The sequence below is a fragment of the Strigops habroptila genome, chromosome Z (assembly GCF_004027225.2).
Source record: "Strigops habroptila isolate Jane chromosome Z, bStrHab1.2.pri, whole genome shotgun sequence".
NCBI lineage: Eukaryota > Metazoa > Chordata > Aves > Psittaciformes > Psittacidae > Strigops > Strigops habroptila.
In genome coordinates, this window is record NC_044302.2 from 612,406 (window position 1) to 633,357 (window position 20,952).

At 37.9% G+C, this 20,952-nt stretch overlaps 1 long non-coding RNA gene across 3 annotated transcripts in view; it reads left to right on the plus strand.

Annotated features, from left to right (window-relative positions):
* The first annotated feature begins 1,896 nt into the window (after positions 1–1,896).
* The window catches only part of LOC115601283, a 136,857-nt gene continuing 117,801 nt past the window's right edge, over positions 1,897–20,952 (plus strand). For all 3 annotated transcript variants that reach the window (XR_003989295.2, XR_003989293.1, XR_003989294.1), the window contains exons 1-2: positions 1,897–1,935; positions 18,295–18,375. This is a non-coding gene — a long non-coding RNA (uncharacterized LOC115601283). The remainder of the gene's footprint in view (positions 1,936–18,294; positions 18,376–20,952) is intronic.

Below are 20,952 nucleotides of genomic sequence, written 5' to 3' on the forward strand. Positions count from 1 at the left end.
GGAATTTTAAAACCTTAAATTGAAGGTTCCCCCCTACCTTTTGACATGGTAGGGGGGAAATGTAGACTTGCATTTTTAGAAATTAACAGGGATTTGTGAAAGTTTTAATTGTGTACATCTCTATATTCCTGCCTGGATTCTGCACCCCTCAAATCACTGAATTCCATAATTCTTTTGGAGTGTATGGGTGCCCAGACTAGTGAATCCTTGTTTTTCCATGCTCTCAATATAATATTTTTCAAAACAAAACTTCTGTTACCTGTTGAGTGAACAACCTTATATGCAGGGGAGTATTTTTCTGAGCCCAGCAATCTCACTCAGGCTTTCATGGATGATGTCAGAGAGGATAATTCAGGTGAGAGAATGGAGGGTCTTGGTACATGAAATACTTTATTCTTCTACATTTGGTTTTGCCTGGACTGGTAACCATGAAAAGTTATGAAACAAAAGATCAAAGTGTACTGCTCCCAGTAAACTATGGTACTTTAGTCTCCAGGGTTGACTATCTAGAATGTGGAAAACAATGCCATATTTTTATTTCTTTTTTCAGACACAAGAATTACTTATTTCTTCTGTTATGCTTTCTGCAGCTGGTTAATGGATTCTGAGCTTCCATATCCTGCGCCTTGGAAAAAAAACCGCAAACCAAAATGATCTGCTTAGATACTAAACTGGTTCTCATCACAGTCAGCTGAATGTTTAAAGAGTGCTTTAAAAAAACCTTGCAAGAAGCTTGTGTTTACAATGGGTAGATGTGGGGGTTTTATTAGGATTTTGGATAGTTCTCATGTGGGCAAAATAAAGATAGAAACCTGTCATAGAGTAGGCTTTCTAAATTGATTGCTTTTCAGGTGGCCACGTAGGAGCAGGCATCATAAAAGCCAGTGCAACGCAGCCAACTTTTCCAAGGTATTTAGAGATGTCTGAAGTGCTAATAGAAACTTTTATAATAATGTCTACACACTTTAATTTCCACTGTTTTTCAGACGAAATGAAATAAACAGGTGGCTTTAAAAGTCACATGTTTGACATGCTTTTGTGACCTCTGTTAATTAACAACAAGGAAAATTGTGAATTCCTTTACTTTTCTTTCCCTAGTTCTTAGTCCCTGGTTCTGTTTTTCTGGTGTCTTAACTTTCAGTTTCTGAATGCTGACATAATTTTAGTCTCCTTGGACAGCCCGAGGGTTGGCTAAGTGAACAGGACCTCATGGGTACGATTTGTGCACATTTTAGTGCACATCCCAGGTACATATATTAGGTCTAAGGAAGGAAAGTTCACATAGGTACCAAGGAATAGAGCAAGTAGAGGTAATACTTAAAATAATGATTGCCTGGCCAAATATGGTGTGCGAGATAATATACATGTTTTGTGTTCAACCAGTTTCTAAGGATTACTATACTATTTATTTCTGATATATACTATACTAGGACTTAGATAAACATACAATTTGACTTCAGGCAATATCCCCTAAGTAGAACTAATTTTAATTATTCAGTATTGACATGTATTTTTGACAAAGTCTATTAATTCCAGTTTGTTAGAAATCTGTTAACTACCTATAGATTATTGCCTACATAATGTTGAAATTTTTAAGTATATGTCCTGGGTTCAGCTATAGCAGTCATTTTTTCTCCTTCTTAGTAGCTGGTGCAGTGCTGTGTTTTTTAACTTTCAGCCTGGGAACAACGCTGATAACACCGATGTTTTTAGTTGTTGCTAAGTAATGTTTATTCCAACCAAGGACTTTCTCAGTCTCATGCTTTGCCAGGGAGGAGGGGAAGCCGGGAGGAAACAGAGACAGGACACCTGACCCAAACTGGCCAAAGGGGTATTCCATACCACAGCACGTCATGCCCAGTATATAAACCGGGGGGAGTTACCCGGAAGGCCCAGATCACTGCTCGGGTCGGGCTGGGTGTCGGTCGGCGGGTGGTGAGCAGTTGTATCCTCTCCCCTTGTTATTTCACTAATCGTTATTATCATTGGTGGTAGCAGTAGTGGTTTTGTATTATACCTTAGTTGCGGGACTGCTCTTATCTCAACCCGTGGGAGTTACATTCTTCCGATTCTCCTCCCCATCCCTCCGGGAATGGGGGGAGGAAGGGGGGGAGTGAGCGAGTGGCTGTGTGGTTCTGAGTTACCGGCTGAGCTCAAACCACGACAGTATATTAATTATTTACCTGGGCAATTGATTGCTGATTCTACGAAGGAAAAGAGTTATTTTTTCCAGCTGTTGTGTTCTTATAGTAAGTTATTTTTGAAGGGTGGTCACTCAGATCTGGGATATAATTGTGATTTACTGGAAGTTCCACTTTGGGACTAAAACATTTATATTCTGTATGGTTATTTTGTGTGTTTGGGTTGATTGGTTTTAGATCAGTAACATAATGGGAATGGAGTGTGTTTGGAGAGCTGTAATGCTGCTGTCAGTTTATAAAGGCTGTGCAGCTGTGGAAAGAAACCAGACTGTGAGTTCTTTTAGCAGGAATGGTATTGTTAAAGCACAACTGCTTCAGTTTAAAAACAGGAGTTGAACATCAAATAAAATATGCTATCATGGCCACCCATTGGTGCATGAATCTTCATCTAAACATATTAGTTGCCAAAAACCCCAACACCAGGCAAACAACAAACCTGCTGCAGACCCTTCAGTAACTTGACAAAATTGGACTGGTGCTTGTGAGGAAGTTTCGGGCCGATGTAACAAACCTGTGGAGAAGGGAAAGTACTCTTTTCTTTTTCCCTCGGGTCGAGAGCTCACCTGTATATGGGTGGTTGGAGAAATTTTCCATGCTTATTTGTTTGTTTCTTTTTGTTAAAGGTAAGTTACATTTAATCATGGTAGAAGGGACTTTGTATGAAAGCTGTCCATGTCATTGATGAAGGTATTAGACAGTGTTTGTCGACAAATATATGATGTGGCCTTTGTTTGCATCCAAAATATAAACTTATAGTGGTGTTTTTTTCAGCTCCTTTTAATTAGTTACATTTCTTTAGTGATGTGTCCATGCTGATTTTGAATTTTCAAACATAAAAATGGAGGGGTACATTTCTTTGCACAAGGTAATGGTTAGATCTATATACTGATTTAGTAGCGCTCTTTTTGAGTTGAAAACTTTGGTAGAGTTTTGAATCTTAGAGTTAGTTGACTTTCCTGTATTTTTGTAGAAGTTTGGCATTCTCAGCATATTTAAAAATCTGAACTAGCCATTTCACTACTCATATCTTGAATCTCCAGAAATGGAAGAGTTTAATCCTTTGGATGGTGCCAGGCTTCATAGTGTCTCTTGCTCCTATTATTTTTACAGCAGTAGAATTCCTGCAAATGGACATGAAATCCTCACTATCTGAGGAACTTGGGTTTAAGTGTCCAGGCTTACATATTTGCATGTATTTTCCAGTGCAGACGTCATAATGACTTCACCTACAGCACGTTGAGCTGAATCCAACAGTCATAGAATTCCTGTTAGTTGCAGGACAATAGGTAGTCCCCTGGTGATGTTTGAGATGTAAAATTACTGATGCTGTCTGTTAATTACTGGTGCTGTCAGGTAATTAATGTTACCTGTATCTTTGTGTGTTGTCAAGTGGGCGTGTGTATATTGATGATCAAATACCAAAAGCTGGATAGTGATCCCAGTCCAGAATTTGGGAGTGGGAACAAGCTCTTCAGTGTTGCTGAAGTAATAGGTGAAACTACAGCAGGATTCTATGTAAGAGTCCACTGGCTGTTCTGTCATTCTGTGTGATGAGAAAGAGTAACTTCCAGCCAAACTTCTGTGGGTCATGAGGCACCTCTGCGCAGTTACTGCTTGTTGGGGAGTGACGTACATGGTCAGTGTTGGACATCACAGCAAGCAAGCCAACTGCCAAGCTGTAATTTAGATTGTGTTTTATGATATACTGAAACACTGTGGCTGATAAGTTCAGTATTGAGTTGTCATTTCACTTTTCTAACTCATTAGTAAGAGCAATTTTGTCCCAAAGAGAAGATGGTTGCACAGGCCATACTGTGTAGATTTTCCATAATCTAAACAAGGTCTGTGTAGCTGACCTACTAGATAATTTATTTTCACTTAAAACTCACAAATTCTGATCTTTACTTACATGCAAGATTATATTTGTTGTACAGGAAAGCTAAATAAATAAATAGGTAGAGCTATCCTGATGAGAAAAACTAAGTTTAAGAGTATTTTGTGAAATAGATGAATTGCATCAAGTAAATAAAATGTATTCTGCCCGTTTAGTATAGATGTTCTGTCACCAAGATAAATGGACCAGCTATTGTAAGTATCTGTGTGGCTGAAATGCATAACAACATAATTACTTTGCCAGCAAAATGCTAACCTGCTTTAATCATTCTGTTCACAGTATAATGTAAAGTGACTTAGTGGGTAGAATGAATCCACTTACAAATTGTTTTATGGTCATAATGCAGTCCCTTTTAGAATGTAAATTGACGATGATAATTTTATGGGCAAATGATTTTTCAATTAAAACGTCTTTTCACAGATAAAATGGGAATGTTACAAACTGTTCCAAACAACAGTATGTCAGGGTGAAGGCGTACAGGGTGTCTAACGTATCATCTAGAGCCTCAGATGAAAGAACTGCTACGTTAAATATGGCATTTCTTTTAGTCAAGTTTGTATATTCCTTCCGTTACACATGCAGAGTACCTTTATTTGGTCCCATTGCCATAATAACCAGCATAAGAATTTGCCATATAAAAATTTACTGTAGACACTAACATTTCTCTTGTCCTGTTTAACTCTTTTATCTATTAATAAGTTATGTTTCAGCAATTGTTTTAGCTAACTATACCATTATCTTTATTACAATTGTTACAGTGTCTATGAGGATCAGAATAAATCGCTGCAGTACAGTCATCTTTAGTTTTGAAATTGTGATGGGAAAGATACAATATTGCCCAGCCCAAGCAGAGTCACTCCTGTCCAGCAGAGGAGGGCAGGTTTGGTTATTTCTATAGCATCATTACATGTTAAGCTGTTAGGTAGCACCTGTGTTATTTTCCTAAGTAGAAATGGCTTCAGCCTTTGATGGCTTCTGTTACTGCATACAGATGCTTTTTTCCTTTTTTAGTGGTGGGTCAGACTAAGAAATACTTGTGTGGTACTCTTTAAAAAAAGCTGTTCACTGGGAGGTCATGAAAACATTATCAAACGGCTCTAAATGCTGTACATAATATCTCATTTAAAGAAGTCTGTTTGTTGCCAATTCTTAGCCGCAGTTTTAAAGACCTGATTAAAGCCGCAGATTTACAGACCTGAAAAAATTTTAAACATATTTTTAAATATTTTTTTTCTTTCTGATAAGTGTCTGTAACCGAATAAATTCCCTCACTCTCTACGATTTCAGCCCTTTTTTATTTTAACTAAAAATAATCTGTTTTCATTTCTGCATCAGCATCCAGGGTCAGGTTGATAATATCTCTTTCATAACATTTTTCCAAAGGGGATTGCATCTGGAACCCTAACAAGAACAGAAGCTTGAAAAATGACTATAAATCCTTAAGGCTTTGTCATATTAGAAGGAATTTAGCTGTATGATGTGGGCAGGAAAGATGCAGAATCAATGACAAAAAAATAAATAAGAGCCAGTGGGTGTTCTAAATGGATATTGACGAGTCAACAATACAAGCTCTTCCCCCTGATTGCATTGATTCTAACTCTGGAATGACTTTAACGCAAACTAATGGCGTTTTCATGTTCTAATAGTTTTGGAGTGGATCATCTCTGGATATCTTGTATTAGATTCTTTTGTGTATGTCAGAAGGAGACTTTATGTACCAGATGCCATAACTGGTGTTTTACCTGCAGATCTTTTAAAGATACAGAGATTCTTTTGTCCCCAAACCAGAAACAAATACAGATAAAATCATGTGATAATTTTAATGATGTACTTCGTGTCAATCATAACCACCGCCCCCCAGACAAAGAAAAATCTCAAAAACCAACAAATCAAAACCAACATGTGATTTGAGTGCAACAGGTAGATAATTCTCTTCTTTTTTTAAAGAGAAAAGTCTACAAAGGAGGAAGTCCAAGTGAAGAGCATAAGAGGAAAAATAGTATAAGATTATAATACGATAGGAATATTTGTATAAAACTATTAAGAGAAATTGTTAGGCACCTTCATGATTTCATTAAAGCTCGTTAATACCCGTATAACTTTGAGCTTTGGCTTGCTATGTTCATGTTGGTAGGCACAGGACTAATCCAGTGGGAACTGGATTTTGTTAATAAGCAAGTTCTTAGAACTTTGCATACTTGATTTGGTATACATTTGCCACAGAAGCAATGGGATATACATTATTCATTGAGTGTTTGGAAGGTAAATTCTTGTCAGTGCTTTTTGCTGATACTGTTTGATCCTAATGGGCAAAGCCTCCACAGGTAACTTTTCAGGGCCTTAGGTAACTCCAGGTCCTCACTGTAGTCAAAATTTTCTCAGAAAAACGAAGCTTGGGTTTTATAGCATTCGTAAGCTACTTGAAAAATGTGTTCTAAATTTAAATTAGCATTTTCTATGATCATTTTATTCTATTGAGCTTGTATAAATTGATTTTTGTCCAAAGCATTGAAGTCACATAAACTTCCAGTGGCATTTTGGGGAATAAGGAGAGAATAGGCATCTGCAGCCACCTTTATGACATCAGGATGGAAGGGTGATTATGTATTTCTGACACATCTTGCTCTTGCAAGCATTTCTCTCAGGGCTGTTTCTACTGAATCACAGATCCTGTAGTTCTTAGTCAAGATAAGCAGAAAAGTAAAACAGAACTCAACTCCGTAGCAGCTGTGCAATAACCATAATTAATCATGGCTTTATACAAATGTGGTGTCAGTCCTTTTGATGTTTACTTTCAGTAAAAGATTGTCTGTGGTTCTTTGTATTGCAATAAACATAGAAAAGCCTTTTTTTTTTTTTTTTTCTTTTTTGAGCTGAGAACAACATAAGTCACACCATCTTTAAGAAAGCAGTGTCACTATAGCTCCTCTGTTAACATCTCACATTGGGAGATTTGGTAATAGTATGAAGTCTTCTCTTGGTAGAAGAGATCCTCCCCTTCTCACATTCTCCTGTACCTTATTACCGAGAGAAGCAAGATATTTCTGCATTTGCCTGCTGCCTGCATGCAGATTGATGGCCATTTGCTGATAGAATTTGCATTTGTTTGTTCTATACCCAGTCAGGACAATGTTTTTTTCCCTTTCTGTGGTCAGTACATGTTCGTCAGATCAGGACTGTCTTGATTACCTCCAGATGGATGACAATCCCAGCATACAGCTCAGTACATGGCTGAGAAACGTGATGTTTCTCCTCTATTCCAGTAAACTGAGTGCATGACACATGATGCAACAAGGGAAATCCTGATTGGATAGAAGGAAAATCGTGTTAGCACTAAGACTAGGTATGAAAAGGATTATTGTGCTCCAAGAACTGTGCCTTGTTCTCCAGGTACCTCCATAATTTCCTTTCAGCTGTGCCAGAATCATATCTGTCAGGGCAATACAAGCAGATAAGTAGTTGTCTGTTTGGACCCAAAGACTGCATCATGGGCTTTTCACAAGAGCATTCAGGCAACCTATGACATGACTTGAATTTCATTCACTGTTGCAGCTCCCAGCTGGAACGCTTCAGTAGTGCTTTTCATTTCTGTTCGGAGGGCTCACCTTTGAGTACTCTACTGAAACAGTGCTCCAGTCCACCAGTAATGTGTTCATGCCATTGGTGACAATAAGTTAACTGACAGCTTCCTGATTGATGTAGGTAAAATTAAGAATTGAAGAACGTGAAATAATTCATTGGGAAAAACAGTTCTAAATTTACAAACTGAATAAGAAGCTTTAGGCAAACTATTGCCATTGAGGAAAGAGATCTTGGTGCTAAGAGCACCTTTTTGGTTTTTTAGTATTTCTGGTCAAGTAGTGGTCTGAAACCAAATATAACTGCCCTGGGTTCGGCTGTAACAGTTATTTTTCTCCTTCTTAGTATCTGGTGCAGTGCTGTGTTTGGGATTTAGTCTGAGAACAATGCTGATAACACACCAATGTTTTAGTTGTTGCTCAGTAGCACTTAGCCTGATCAAGGACATTTCAGTCTTATGCTCTGCCAGTGAGGAGGGGCAAAGGAAACTGGGAGGAAGCAGAGACAAGACACCTGACCCACAGTAGCCAAAGAGGTATTCCACACCACAGCACAGTGGTATGGGTATTCCATGCCCAGTATAGAAAGTGGGAGGAGTTACCTGGAAGGCCCAGATCGCTGCTCGGGTCAGTGGGTGGTGAGCAATTGTATTGTGCATCACTTGTGTTTATTGTTTTCTTTTCCTTTTCCCCTTTTTGTTTTATATTCTCTCCCACTGTATTTTCTCTTATCATTATTATTGTTGGCGGTAGCAGCAGTATTTTTGTATGGCACGTTAGTTACTGGACTGTTCTTATCTCAACCCGTGGGAGTTTTGTTCTTTCCATTCTTCTCCCCATCCCCCCAGGAGCAGGAGGGAAGAAATAGGGGAGTGAGCAAGCGGCTGTGTGGTGCTGAGTTACTAGCTGGGCTTAAATCACAACAATAACATTAGAAAATAACATTACAAAAAGAATAAAGAACAAACCAGAAAATGTTCTTGTGATGTTAGAGATCCATGTAGAGCTTTCATTTTTAATTCCATGTATGCTTCTTGTCCTTGTCTGAAGGATATTTAATGGAATCAGCAATGTGTAGAGGAAAGCAACGAGAACGTACAGGGGAATAGAATGGCTTCTACATGAGAAATGGTTAAATAGGCTAGAACTGTTCATGTTGGAAAAGAAGTGGCAGAGAGGGATGTGAAAAACATCAGTGATATCATGAGTAATATAGGGAGGGTGGAAAGGGACTGATTGTTCCCTGTCTCTTATAATATGACAACTGCAGGCATCAAAATTAAATTATCAGGGGTGTGTTCAAAACAAATAAAAGCAGTACTTCTTCACACAGGATGTAACTAAGTTTTAGAACTGACTCCAGCAGGATATTGTGGCTCCATGAAGGACAGGTAAACACAAATATTCAATTTCTGGCTCAGCCTGGAAGTTTTTGAACTCCGAATTGCTGGAGAATGGCAGGAGCATGTGTAAGACAGATGGTACAGAGCAGAGGGCTGAATGGGGATCATGAGGTTGTTATATACTAGGATGTGGCAGAATAACTGTAAACACAGCTGTGGATTGTTGGTGATAAGCTAGACTGGGTGACTGGAATCCCTGGCTGACTCTCTTCTATGCAAAGTTTCTTCTCCCAAGTGATGGGAAATTTTGCAGAAGAAGATGGGATAGTTTTGCAGTTACCCATTTCAGTGCATTCTATGTTTCTGCCTTAATTTTTTTGGGAGGAGGGGAGAGTGGAATTATCGTTGCAGTCACAAACAGGACTAGACTAGTCCAAAATAAACCAAGTGCAGATGCATTTTTTGAGGCCCACTGTACAGATGTCCTCTTGCTAATACAGACATAGCTCATATATATGTCTCTGTAAAACAGGAGTGGAAAAGAAAGAGGGAAGAAACCAAAGACAATCTGAGTAGATGTTGGTCTTGTAGCTCTAAGAAAAGGTAGAAAATTGAGAGAAGTGTGACTTGAGAGAAACTTGGATTTTCTGGAGAAATGCTCTGTCATCTTTGTTTGATGCCCCCCTTTTGGGAAAATGGGGTTTTGTTTCTTCCAGGAAATAAGCAGCGCTTTATTGAACAAACATCTGATAAAACAGCATGATAAAATGATGGTGTTCCTGGCAACAAGTAAATTAAAATAATGCTGTCTATGTTAGCACACACTGCCACAGACATTAACAAAAGTCCATGGTTGGAGATGTATTGAATAATTTATTATGTAATTTGATTAATCCTAAAAATTCACTATGGCAAATAATTATTTTTATCTCAAGTATAGATAGAGAAAGATAGCTGGAGTCATCTATTGGTATTTCCATTTATAAGGCTACAGCTCAGCTGAGATGATGTAGTTTTGCATCTTTTATAAATGATTATGGAGTGCATACAGAGATTGTTTAATTTCTTTCCACATGGTGTTGAAGTTGTGTTAGGTGAAAGTTTTACCAAGATCCCTGTTTCAGTTTAGGTGTGGAAATCAGAATTCAGAACTTTCACTATTATTGTGTTTAAAAAGGCAGAACTGACAAGGTGAAAACTGTGTTTCACTATATTAACAGAAAACTGAAACCATTGTGATTTCAACTTCAGCTTTTTTATATAAAATTGAATAGACTTTTGGGGGAGAATCTTTGCAAGGTGCTTATGTACATTCGTGTATGTACATCAGATTATTTGTTCAGTGTGCCAGAGGGAATATCTGGTTCAATCTGAATGGTATGTGGACCTTCAAAACACTATGAGTGCGTTTGTGTCCGATTCCTTGTTCTGCTTTCAGGAGGGTGCACTCTTTGTTACTACATACGCGGAGCTTTTGAGATGAGCCCCAAAGTGTGTGGCTTATCTACACTGAAACAGAAGTAGGATGGTTAGAGTTGGAAAGGACCTTAAGATCATCTAGTACCAACCCCCCTGTCATGGGCAGGGACACCTCACCCTAGACCATGTTGCCGAATGCTCTGTCCAACCTGGCCTTGAACACTGCCATAGACATTAGAAAGACACAGGTGACACTAATATTAATTGTGGTTAGGGGCTTTACAGATTCTGCCAGTGCTTAATAACATCACACATCTTGTTAGTGTCAGGTTTTCTAATCCTGTGGTTTTGGTGCTCTGAAAACTAAAGATAAAACTAAGGGGTAGGAAGCAGGACAGAAACAGCAGAAACTCAAATAGAAAGAATGAAGGGATTAGTGTCTGACTTGTCCATGCTTGTAGAGGGAGAGCAATCAACCCAAATGTCAACATTTATTAATGCTGTTCACATCAAAGGCTGTCAGATGAGCACTACATGAGAGTCCCTGGCTTCAAAAAAGATACATTGATTAAAATAAACTGCAGTTTGAATTTTGGCATCAATACATGTATAGCTTCATATTCTGTAACAGAGTCTCTAAAGGCTGGCAAACTCAGTAAAGTACTTACAGAAAGGTCAAATCACAATCTTCACTTGGTGAACACTTGTCTGATTCCTTCCATTTAGTGTTAGACTTCAGGGAATTATAACTGCAAACAGAAAAGCTACTAAAATCCCAAGCTCACACTCATGCACATGTACAAACAACTTCACATGCCGCTGTATACTTGTGTGTGCCTACAGTGCATTTATTATCATATATAAGTTCTAGTGAAACTGTATGGTGTGATAAAAATATGGAATTGCTATATAAGTGTGATATAAAAAGCAAAATTTTAAACATTAAAAAAGGTTAAAGGTGTAGTTTTTAAAATAAGTTTATAAAAGACATTTTATAAATATATAAAATGTCTTTTTAAATTAAAATAATAGTGGATTTTAAAATGGAGACCATTGCCTTGGGAAACATATATTTGCATGGGAGAGTATGCAAGCTCCATAAAAGCAGAAGGCTTTTAGCCCTGTGGCTGCAACACTTGCATTGCTTACACTGCACAGCCAGCACATTGCTCAGCCATACCCTTTCCTTATCATTTCTGGTTTACCTCTTCTGGTCAGGCTGTCTGAACATGTCTGCTTTGCCAGCTAGAAAGGGCCCTTTATCTTTCTAAGATCCTCAACTGTAGTGGATAAATTTAAGTATAACTCCTTTGTGAGGAGTGATAACTGCTTGAAGAACATTACTGCCAGCATGAAAACATTACAACGTTTGATTATTGTTCATTTTCTTCATGCCAAGTTAAAGGGATAAAACTGTGCAGTAAGTTTTTCTCTGGCTCCATTACTGCAGAAATGAAGCACCTCACTTCTTTCCTGTGTGATTAAGAAAAGCAGTTCTAATATCCAAACGCAAGTTACTTGCCAGAGATCAAGGTCTGTGTGGTAGAACAAGAACTTGGATTTATGTATCTGGTGTTTGCTGTTCCTCTTTGCAGTTGGTTGGTTAAGGTTCCTTAATTTCTCTGACAGCTTGCAGAAGGTAGAATACTTTGAGCAATTTTTAGACAAATGGGTTGCAGAGCTATTCCGTGAGTAAGCCAAAGCACCCACTTTTCTCTTTTGCAGCTGGAAAATGCTGTAAAGCAAATTGTTCAGCATGTAATTTAACATGTAGTGCAGGTCTTCAGCATTGATTTTTCTTTAGTGAGTACCTGGGCCACTGTCTGTCCTCCTCTCCCAAAGTCAGTATCCTGTGAGCATAGGCTCACAATACAAGATGGAATTCAGTTGCTAAAATGGAAAATCGCATGTTGCTGTTTACAGGCTATTTCCCGTTTAACTTCTCATTCTTTTGCTGTTGCATATACAACTTTGTAATGAAGTGTTGAGGCTTGTAATATTAATTAATATCTCCATCTACTTAGCTGTTTGCATATTTCAGGAAGGCATCTGTGGAAGTTTGATTATAACCAGAAATATCTGTAGCACCAGTTTAATACTTTGCAGTTGAAAAGATGAAAGGAAAAGCTCAGAATGGTTGCCATTAAACCATTGCTGAATTTTACTGCCAGCATTTCCCAATAAGTATCGATTAGAACTATGTTGGTCTGTTTTGATTTGTTGTTGGGTTTTTAATGCTGTTGATCCTGTCCAGTGTAGTAGAAACTGTATAGCATCTACACTGAAAAATAGGGTAAATGGACAAGAGAAGTTGTTCCTTTTTTGATGAACACTGCAGAAATTGTTAGCTTTAAGTTTAGTCCTCCTCTGGTTAGGGATGGGTGTTCTTAATAGCTTTCAGAAAGCTTTTCTAAATAAAAAATTTTAATTTAAGTTAGTTGTCATTTGTAAGTTACTGTCTGAGATGCTGCCACAAATTATGTCAAAATTGAGAAGATAGTAGCAGCTGTCAAACTGTTCTATCATTCATGTTTTAACTTGGGCAGAATTATGGTCTGTGTCAGTGGCACACACAACTCATTTCAAACATTAGACCTAGTCCTGAGCAAGTTGGGGAAGTGAGTTGCATCAAATGACCTCACGACTCAGGCATCCTTCTCAATTCTAGAAGTTTCTCTGTGATTATCTTGTTCTAGAAAAGTGGTTTCTTTACTTTTCTTCTGTTGAGCAGCTCTTGTCTTTGCTTCATCTGAAAACAATTCCTTTTAGAGTTATTTTGTTGAGCTGCAACTACATTTTAGTCATATTTGAAGCTTCCTTTTGAAGGAATGTTTTAGCTCTTCAGAAAAAGGAATTGCAGGGCAATCTGGTCCCGCAAAACTGGGACTATAATTTTCAGTAATTTCTGGTTACAAGAGCGTATTTTACTGTATTTCTAAAAGTGGGACAAAGGTTACTGTGTTACTATATGTTTTTAGAATCTGTTGCTAGCTGTAGATTTTTAGGATTTCATAGCATTGGGAGGATTACTTGCAAACATACTTTTCCAGAAATAAGTAAAAAGCCATATTATCTGTATTTCACATTTTAAATTTCTTTGTGACTGAGAGTGCAAGCAAAGTAAAGATTGTGTCATGCTGCCTCAGATGGAGGAAGCTGGTACTATGTTATTACCTGTGTGTTTGTACAAGTAAAATTTCTATTGCAACAAGAACTAAAGTATGTGGATTTTGTGGTACAAACACCTGGGTTTCTGTGTGTATGTAAATATATACACACACAGATACATATAAAGGGAGTTACGTATATACAGCTCTTTCACAAGGGTTATCCTAGGGTTTGGTTGCAGCTTTGTATTCTGCCCAGAGCAGCAGAAGTGTAGTGGGGTATGTATTTAATTCCACACCATCTTACTGGCCTTCTCCCAGAAGATTTTGCATATCAGAAATTTAATAAAGGAAAGTATGTTTTGTAACAGTATATGCATAAAAATTATGAGAGAAGTTATTAAAATGGATGTGCTTAACCACAAAAGACGATGAATATGTTCTGCTGCAAATGCTGCCTTCTGTCCTGAATGATTAGGCAAAAAAGGGCTTGTTAGTGTTTGTCTAAATACAAACTTTACATATGAAAAGGATTCTTAAAACAAAAATGCAAAATATTCAGATTAGTTCCGATTTTTTCTTTGTTAATATGTATGATATGTGGCTTAGAAGATCAATTTCAAGTTGTTGTTTCCTGAAAATGTCCAAATAATTAATATCACTGCTGTATCTTTTAATATACATTCATAACAATTATGTCTTTCAGGTCTAAATTTTTTTTAATGTCACTGTTAGATAATACTATAGCATGTTGTCCTTGCTTCTGTCTCTTAGTGTTGCTGTACCCAAGCAGAAGAGTGTTTGGGGACAGTGAGGTCCATTTCCAATGTCAATTGGTTCCTTTTCTAGGCTAAAAATATTTTACTTAGCCATCTAAATATAAGAAAGATTTGGGACAAAACTGTGTAAATTATCTTCAGTCTGAGTCATGCCATATTTTAAATAGACATAATCAGAAGATTTAGATAGTGTGCATTTTAGAGTTGTCTACTGAGAAGTCAGGGAAGAGTAATAGCTAAAGCGGTGATGGGGTTGTACGGTGCCATAAGCTGGTGCACAGATAATGTGATGAGGTGAGAGAACACTTTCTGAAGACTGCAGTAAAGCAGCAAACATGAAAACCCCTGGATTACTATTAGTATAATCTTCACTGTGTAATCTTACATATACCTGTACCACTCACTCCTGACATCTTCTAATCCTAGAGCTGTATTACAGACTGTATCCGCCTCATACATAACTGAACTGAAAGCTCACGTACTCCTGTGTAGTGGAACTGAGCCCAGCTGACCAGCTTGCTGTTAGACAGTCACTGAAACAAAGACTATGTCCTGTTCCTGGGACAGCAAATCTAATAGACAAGGGATACATCTAATCCAGTCATGCCTTCAACAATATAGATGGGCTAGTGCAGTGACTGTGGGAAAATGGATGTATTTAGAGATGAACTGAACTATCAGAAAGCAGTTTGGGTTGTAGGAGCAAAGAATACTCATTTAATTGCGAGAGATGAAGTGGGTGCTGTGTGAGCAGGCATGGAGTTCTGGTACATGTGGGTGACTGTGCACAGAGAGACCTGCGAAGTGGCTGCAAGCGTGTGGCAGGAAATGCAGTCAGTGGAACACAGTCAGCCATCTCAGTGGCTGTTCTGGGTTTGTGAACTAAGAAGGCACATCTGGAACTGTTTTCCACCAGGACTTTATATTCTAGTATTGTTATTGAATTTTGGAATTTACTTCTTTTTGCATTAATATACGGGAATTACAGTGTTGGACTAAGGTGTATTTGAAATGTTTCTGTTCATATTTCCCATCTAGAGCTCAAACTGGGCATATTCTTGAAGGTGGCAGCACGTCCAATAGTAAACAACATTTTTTGAGTGACAGAAAAGGTTAGTTTATATGTGAATTTTACATCATGTCCACTAGTTACAAAGTTTCCTCCTGACAAGCTGTAAATAAGATAGTTTTTTCACTGATTTATGTTAGGAAAGAAACGATGAGCATATTTGTCATCACCAATTTTTTCTCATTTTATTGGCTGTGAAAGAAAGGACTGTTTTGTTCATAAATGCACAGCATGAGCTGCTGAGTTTCTGGGTTAGCATCTTGCCAAGCTGGACCTCTGTTTCAATTTTTTGCATTCACATGAAAAGTAAGCAATAGCAATTCCTGCACTGTTCACAGTTCCCTGTAGTGTTATAGAGAGCAGCACGTAGCAACTCTGTGTTAAAGTCTTAATGGCTTTAGAGTTTCAACAGAGGTATTTTAACTGGGATGAGAGTTTTGAGTTTCATGTGTAATTGACAAATAATGAAGTTTGAATAATGTCATAAGTTGAAGGACGTGGACTTTGGTTTTCATCTTTATCCCATCAGATAGGTAGGTTACCTTTTCTTTAGTGAAAAGCTGTGTTGTTTTTTACATTCTGAACCAAGAGAGATCTGCCCAGAAAATTGAAAAGAGTTGAAATAGGAAAGAGAGACTTGGCTGAACAGCAAGCAGTACAAAGAAAATCTGACCCAGGTTGCTGGACTCTGAAATGGAGCATAATCACAGGCATTTCAGAGATGATTTCCTGTACTTTTCTTCATCAGCTGGACCTAAAATATCCATTTGTATGTAAAAAATAAAAATCTGACAACTTACCTTTTTCCATGGAGTGGTTGAAACCTCTATGTAATACACAGCAAACTTTGTGGAGAGGTGAGCTGTGTATGCTTCCGGGAAAGGGGTGAGGAGTTTATTCTGAACTTGGTACCTGTTGTAGGAAAAAGAAATAATACTTATTTCTCTCTCACCAAGTTTTTCAGTTGACACTACCAGTTGCATTCTGAGATTCTGCCAAATGCATTTATTTGATCTTTTTAACCAGGCAAAATGCCAATGATCTCAGGAGAACTTCTTCCCTGGAATGGACAGCAGGACCAAGCACTGTGTCTGTGACTCACTCAGGTTTTAGAATGGCAGTTGTAGGTAGGGTCTGGGTACGTTCTGTTAGAGGTGGTCTGCAGCTCACTGCTGACTCTTTACAGTGAACAAGCTGTATGTGCTGAATGGCATGTTTGTATTTGTGGTCTAGAGGTGTTGCTGGGTGATAGCAACGTAATTTGATTTTAGTGGTTCAGTGCACATTACCCCACTAATCTCAAAACTTAATGGAAGTGCAGATGTATTTGATACTGATTGTTTGGGAGGAAATTTGTTGGTTAAATTGGAGGAGTTAGGAAAAAAAATCTGTTAAAACCGTAATTTTTGTGGTTGTGAGGGGCCAACATACAGCTGCAGGGCACTGGGTCTATCTGATGCTGATCATACCAGATTGGGGAGTAAGCACAGAGGTTTAGGTTGCCTTCACGCAGAGCTTTCCAGAACTTCAGATTCTCTATTTTGATGATGCAGAGATTATAGCAGCGTCCTTCATTATGAAAATGTGGTACTAATGCATTTTTTAAAAGCAAAGTTAAAAACTTCAAAGATGCCTTTTTATCTCCTGCCAGTTCTCTACACCTGCAAATGCAAGATCGTTCCCAAATAATCATGTGTTTTCTAGTTATTTTTCTAGTGTTGTTATTACCTCATGGTTTTGAGCACCTACTTTTGAATCTATTAGTACAGCTGAATAGGGAGTGAATTTGAAACATGTTTAAGATTTGAGCTCTGAGGAGTGGTGATAATAATGGTGGGGGAGTAGAGAAAATACTGACTTTTCCCTGTGATTACAGTTTCTGAATGAATGTTGAATGACTCAATTTATATTGACTTAATCACAGGGAAGCAATTACTGCCTGACCTGTTTGTATGTTGCTATAAGGTCCTCACTGCAAAGCCCTGTGATTTAAAAGATTATAAAGCAATCATTTATTCCTTAAGAATGGAAGGACATATTGTAGCACAGTGAAATTGGTGGTTTATGTAGACAAATACACATTGAGGGGAAGTAGTGATCAAGTGACCTGTCCTAGTAGTGGAATTATTTCTCCTTGTGCTGAACAGATGCAAATGAACTGTTCTCTTGATGATTCAGTGGTAGAAAAAAAGAGAGATGTGGTGAACAGACTTTGCAGAGAATCAGAATGCAAGAACTAAAATAACTAGTACTCTTAAGCAAAGATCATACTTTTTGATTTTATTCAGAAAAATCCCAAGTAATAGTAGGACTTTTGTCTACATCAGGTCTACCTCTTCTCAGTGGACTAAGACATGACGTGCACATGTCTGTGTCTGGACATAAGAAGCAGGGAATCACTTAAGCCTTTCCAGACTGTTGCTCCATTTCTTTGTAACTCCTTGCCACATCTCTGCCTAAATTTATTTTGCTTACTGCATGAATTTATTTTTCTGAAAAACAGTTTTTGTTTGTTTGTTTTTCTGAAGGCTTCACCTTGTTGCTGATGGATTTCATACGGGACCTGGCCTTGTTGGTTTGAGCTTTGCAAAACCAGTACGATACAGCTTGTTACCCTGTGTTCACAAACCCCATGATTAGCAGTCAAAAGCTATACAGTAATCATTTAGTATCTCTGGAAATGTGAGTTAGGCTGGTTTGAATAACTGACCAGCCTGCTCTGTAAGGGCAAAGTTATAAAAAATTTCAGACAGGACTAACATTGTGGCAGTACAAAGCTCTGATACATGAGATAAGACTGTGAGTATACTGTGTTAGAACATAGTATGATGTATTGCTACAGGAAGTCCCAGTAACATCTAGGAAACATTTACTAATGAGCTTTTGCCTGACTTTCTGTTGAAGGTATGCTGGTTATTACTGTTCCTGAAGAACACTCTGCTGAAAGGATACTGATAGCCTCCATTGGCCTCCTTGATAACACTGGTGAGTCTGAGTATTTACGTTCTGTTTTAGTTATGCATACTCTGAGCATCAAGGTCTTGCGCTCTTTACCACTCATTTTCTTCTGTTCTGTGGCATAAGTAATTGTTCAAGATCACACACAGCCTCTGCCTTTATAATCAGCTCTTCAATTCAGCACAGATAGTAACTGGTAAAATAACATAAAGAGCTCCCAAGTCCTGTTAAGATTCATCATTGCAACTCTTCTTTGCTTGGCTGCACTGATACCTCTGTCAAAGGGAACGTACACATTATTTTCAGATCTTACTGAATGAAATGTCAGTTTGAAACTTTCAGCTTTAATCCTGTCTCCATGAGATAGTTTGACATCATATCTGTGTGCCCCAGATGTTTCACGAAACCAGCTGAATCAATCGATAGGTCATCAAAGCAAGCTAACAAAATAGAAAAAGTATCATTCTTACTGTTCAACAATCAGTGCAGCATGGTGCCTTGTTTTTCAGATCAGAAGATGTGCTCAAATAACATATCTTCAGGTATCACACATGCAGAGTTTGGTTGAGGTTCTTCTGCAGCAGTCTTCTGATGGTTATCTAGCCGGATAGATTTCTCAGTGCTGACCACTAATTTTTTTATGGGGAAAAGATGAAGAAAGCTTTTTCTGTGTGTTTCTGTATGATAGAATATTAAAGTCATGCTGAGGATTATTCAGTCTTGAATTATTTCCTCTTCTGAGCTAGGAGATTCTGGGACTGTGAGCTGTGAATTGGTGTTCTCAGCTGTATCTATTTCTTCATGTTCACATACTGAGCGTAAGTTAATAAAATTATGTGTCCATTTTTGTTGCAATAAGAGATAAAGGAAGAGTCAACAAGCAGAAAGCAAAGATTCAGGAGAAAGTAAGGGAGGTGGAGTGAGAGAATTCCCTGAGAACAGACTTCAAAGGCAAAGGTTGGAGTATTTTCTGGTTGTGGTAACACAGATCAAAGGCAGATGATGAGCTGGAAGTCAGGGAGAGCAGGGAGAGATGTAGCTGTTAATGGAGCAGGTGAGGTGTGTAGTTGATTCAGCCAAAAAGAAAAGAAAACTGTAGTGATCAAAAAAAGTGTGTCTTGAAGGAAGGCCAAATGTAATAAATGCTTTTGACTCAGAAAGTAGGAAAAAAGGCTTGCTGGCTTCCAGATAGGAACTGGAAGGAAGATACTGAGAAGAAATAGTCGTAAGGAATAGGAGAATCGAGGAGTGCAGGGTAAAAATACAATATTGAAAAAGATGATACTTAGCCTTTATCCTGTATGAGCTGATGTATTCCAACTCTTATCTCTTCAAAATAGTTATTTTGGGTCAAAATAATTGATCAGTTTGATTCAAAAAAGTAATTTTTTTTTTTTTTTTTTTTGGTAGAAGAACAGACACTTTTATTATCATTAGCTATCTCTATACTTTAGTTTGGCCATTGTAAAAAATTAATAACCAGTTTTTGAAAAACCAGCTGGTAATTCCACTTGTGAGACAGGAAGAGACAGGCAGATTTGAAAAATGCAGTAGGGGAAATAGATTCTGCTACTTTTTCCTCAGGGAAATAGGATGTCTTTTCATCTTTTTTCTGGAATGAGTAAAACTGGACAAAAGAAATGTCAGGCTCATTGAGAAATCCTCCTCTCTCCCCAGGGACGTTACGCAGCATGGCTCTACATATCAGGTAACTTTTCAGGCCAAACAACAAGTACAGGAATCCAGTAATGAACACCACTAGCTTTTTTTTCTGTTTTGATCTGTTGTCCTATGTCTAGCTATAACTTCACCAAAACTTCACTTTTGTGATAGGCAACTTATTTGCAGTCCAAAAGCCATATTGTGAGGCTATTTCTTAAGTCTCTCCATGTAAATCAGCATACAGGTCATGTCAGATGGCCAAGACAATGCCTGGATGTCACAACGTCAGAATCATATTCCCTTCAGTCGTTAACTCTTCCTGTTTCAAATTTATTAGTACAGAAGGATAGTCCATTAAAGAATTTATTATGAGAAAGAAAGCTAAACCGTCAGAACTGATTTGATAGCATCTGTTTGTTTCTGAGAGGAAACTCTTTGAATGATTGCAGTAGTCATATCCTTTCATATTAGAAGTGATTAGAAAAAACCTAAAGAGCTCAGAATAGGAGAGTCTTCATTATTGTCTGTGAGTACAAGATCAGACTTTGAGAATATATACTTCTCCTGTTTCTTATCCTTTGGAAAGGAGGAATGTTCAAGAAAGAAAGAAAATAATTGCCACTAAAGTAGTGTGGTTTGGTGTGTGGCTTTTCTAAAGATCCACGTAAAGTTTGTTTCCTTGTAAAAGATAATGAGCAGCACCAAGAGCTGCCCTGCTACCCCTGACTGGTTATTTGTGTTCCTTGCTTTAAAAACCCTCAGAGATTTTAGCAATTAGCAACTGCTGACAGTGTAGACACTTAATATACCTACTGCTGTTATTAAGGAAACAAAGCCATAACCCCAGTGTCAGACTATCAGTACTACAGATATTTATAGAATAAGGCTTTGCTTTTGCTTGCTATGCTATTATTTTTCATTTGAGCTAAACACAATACTAAT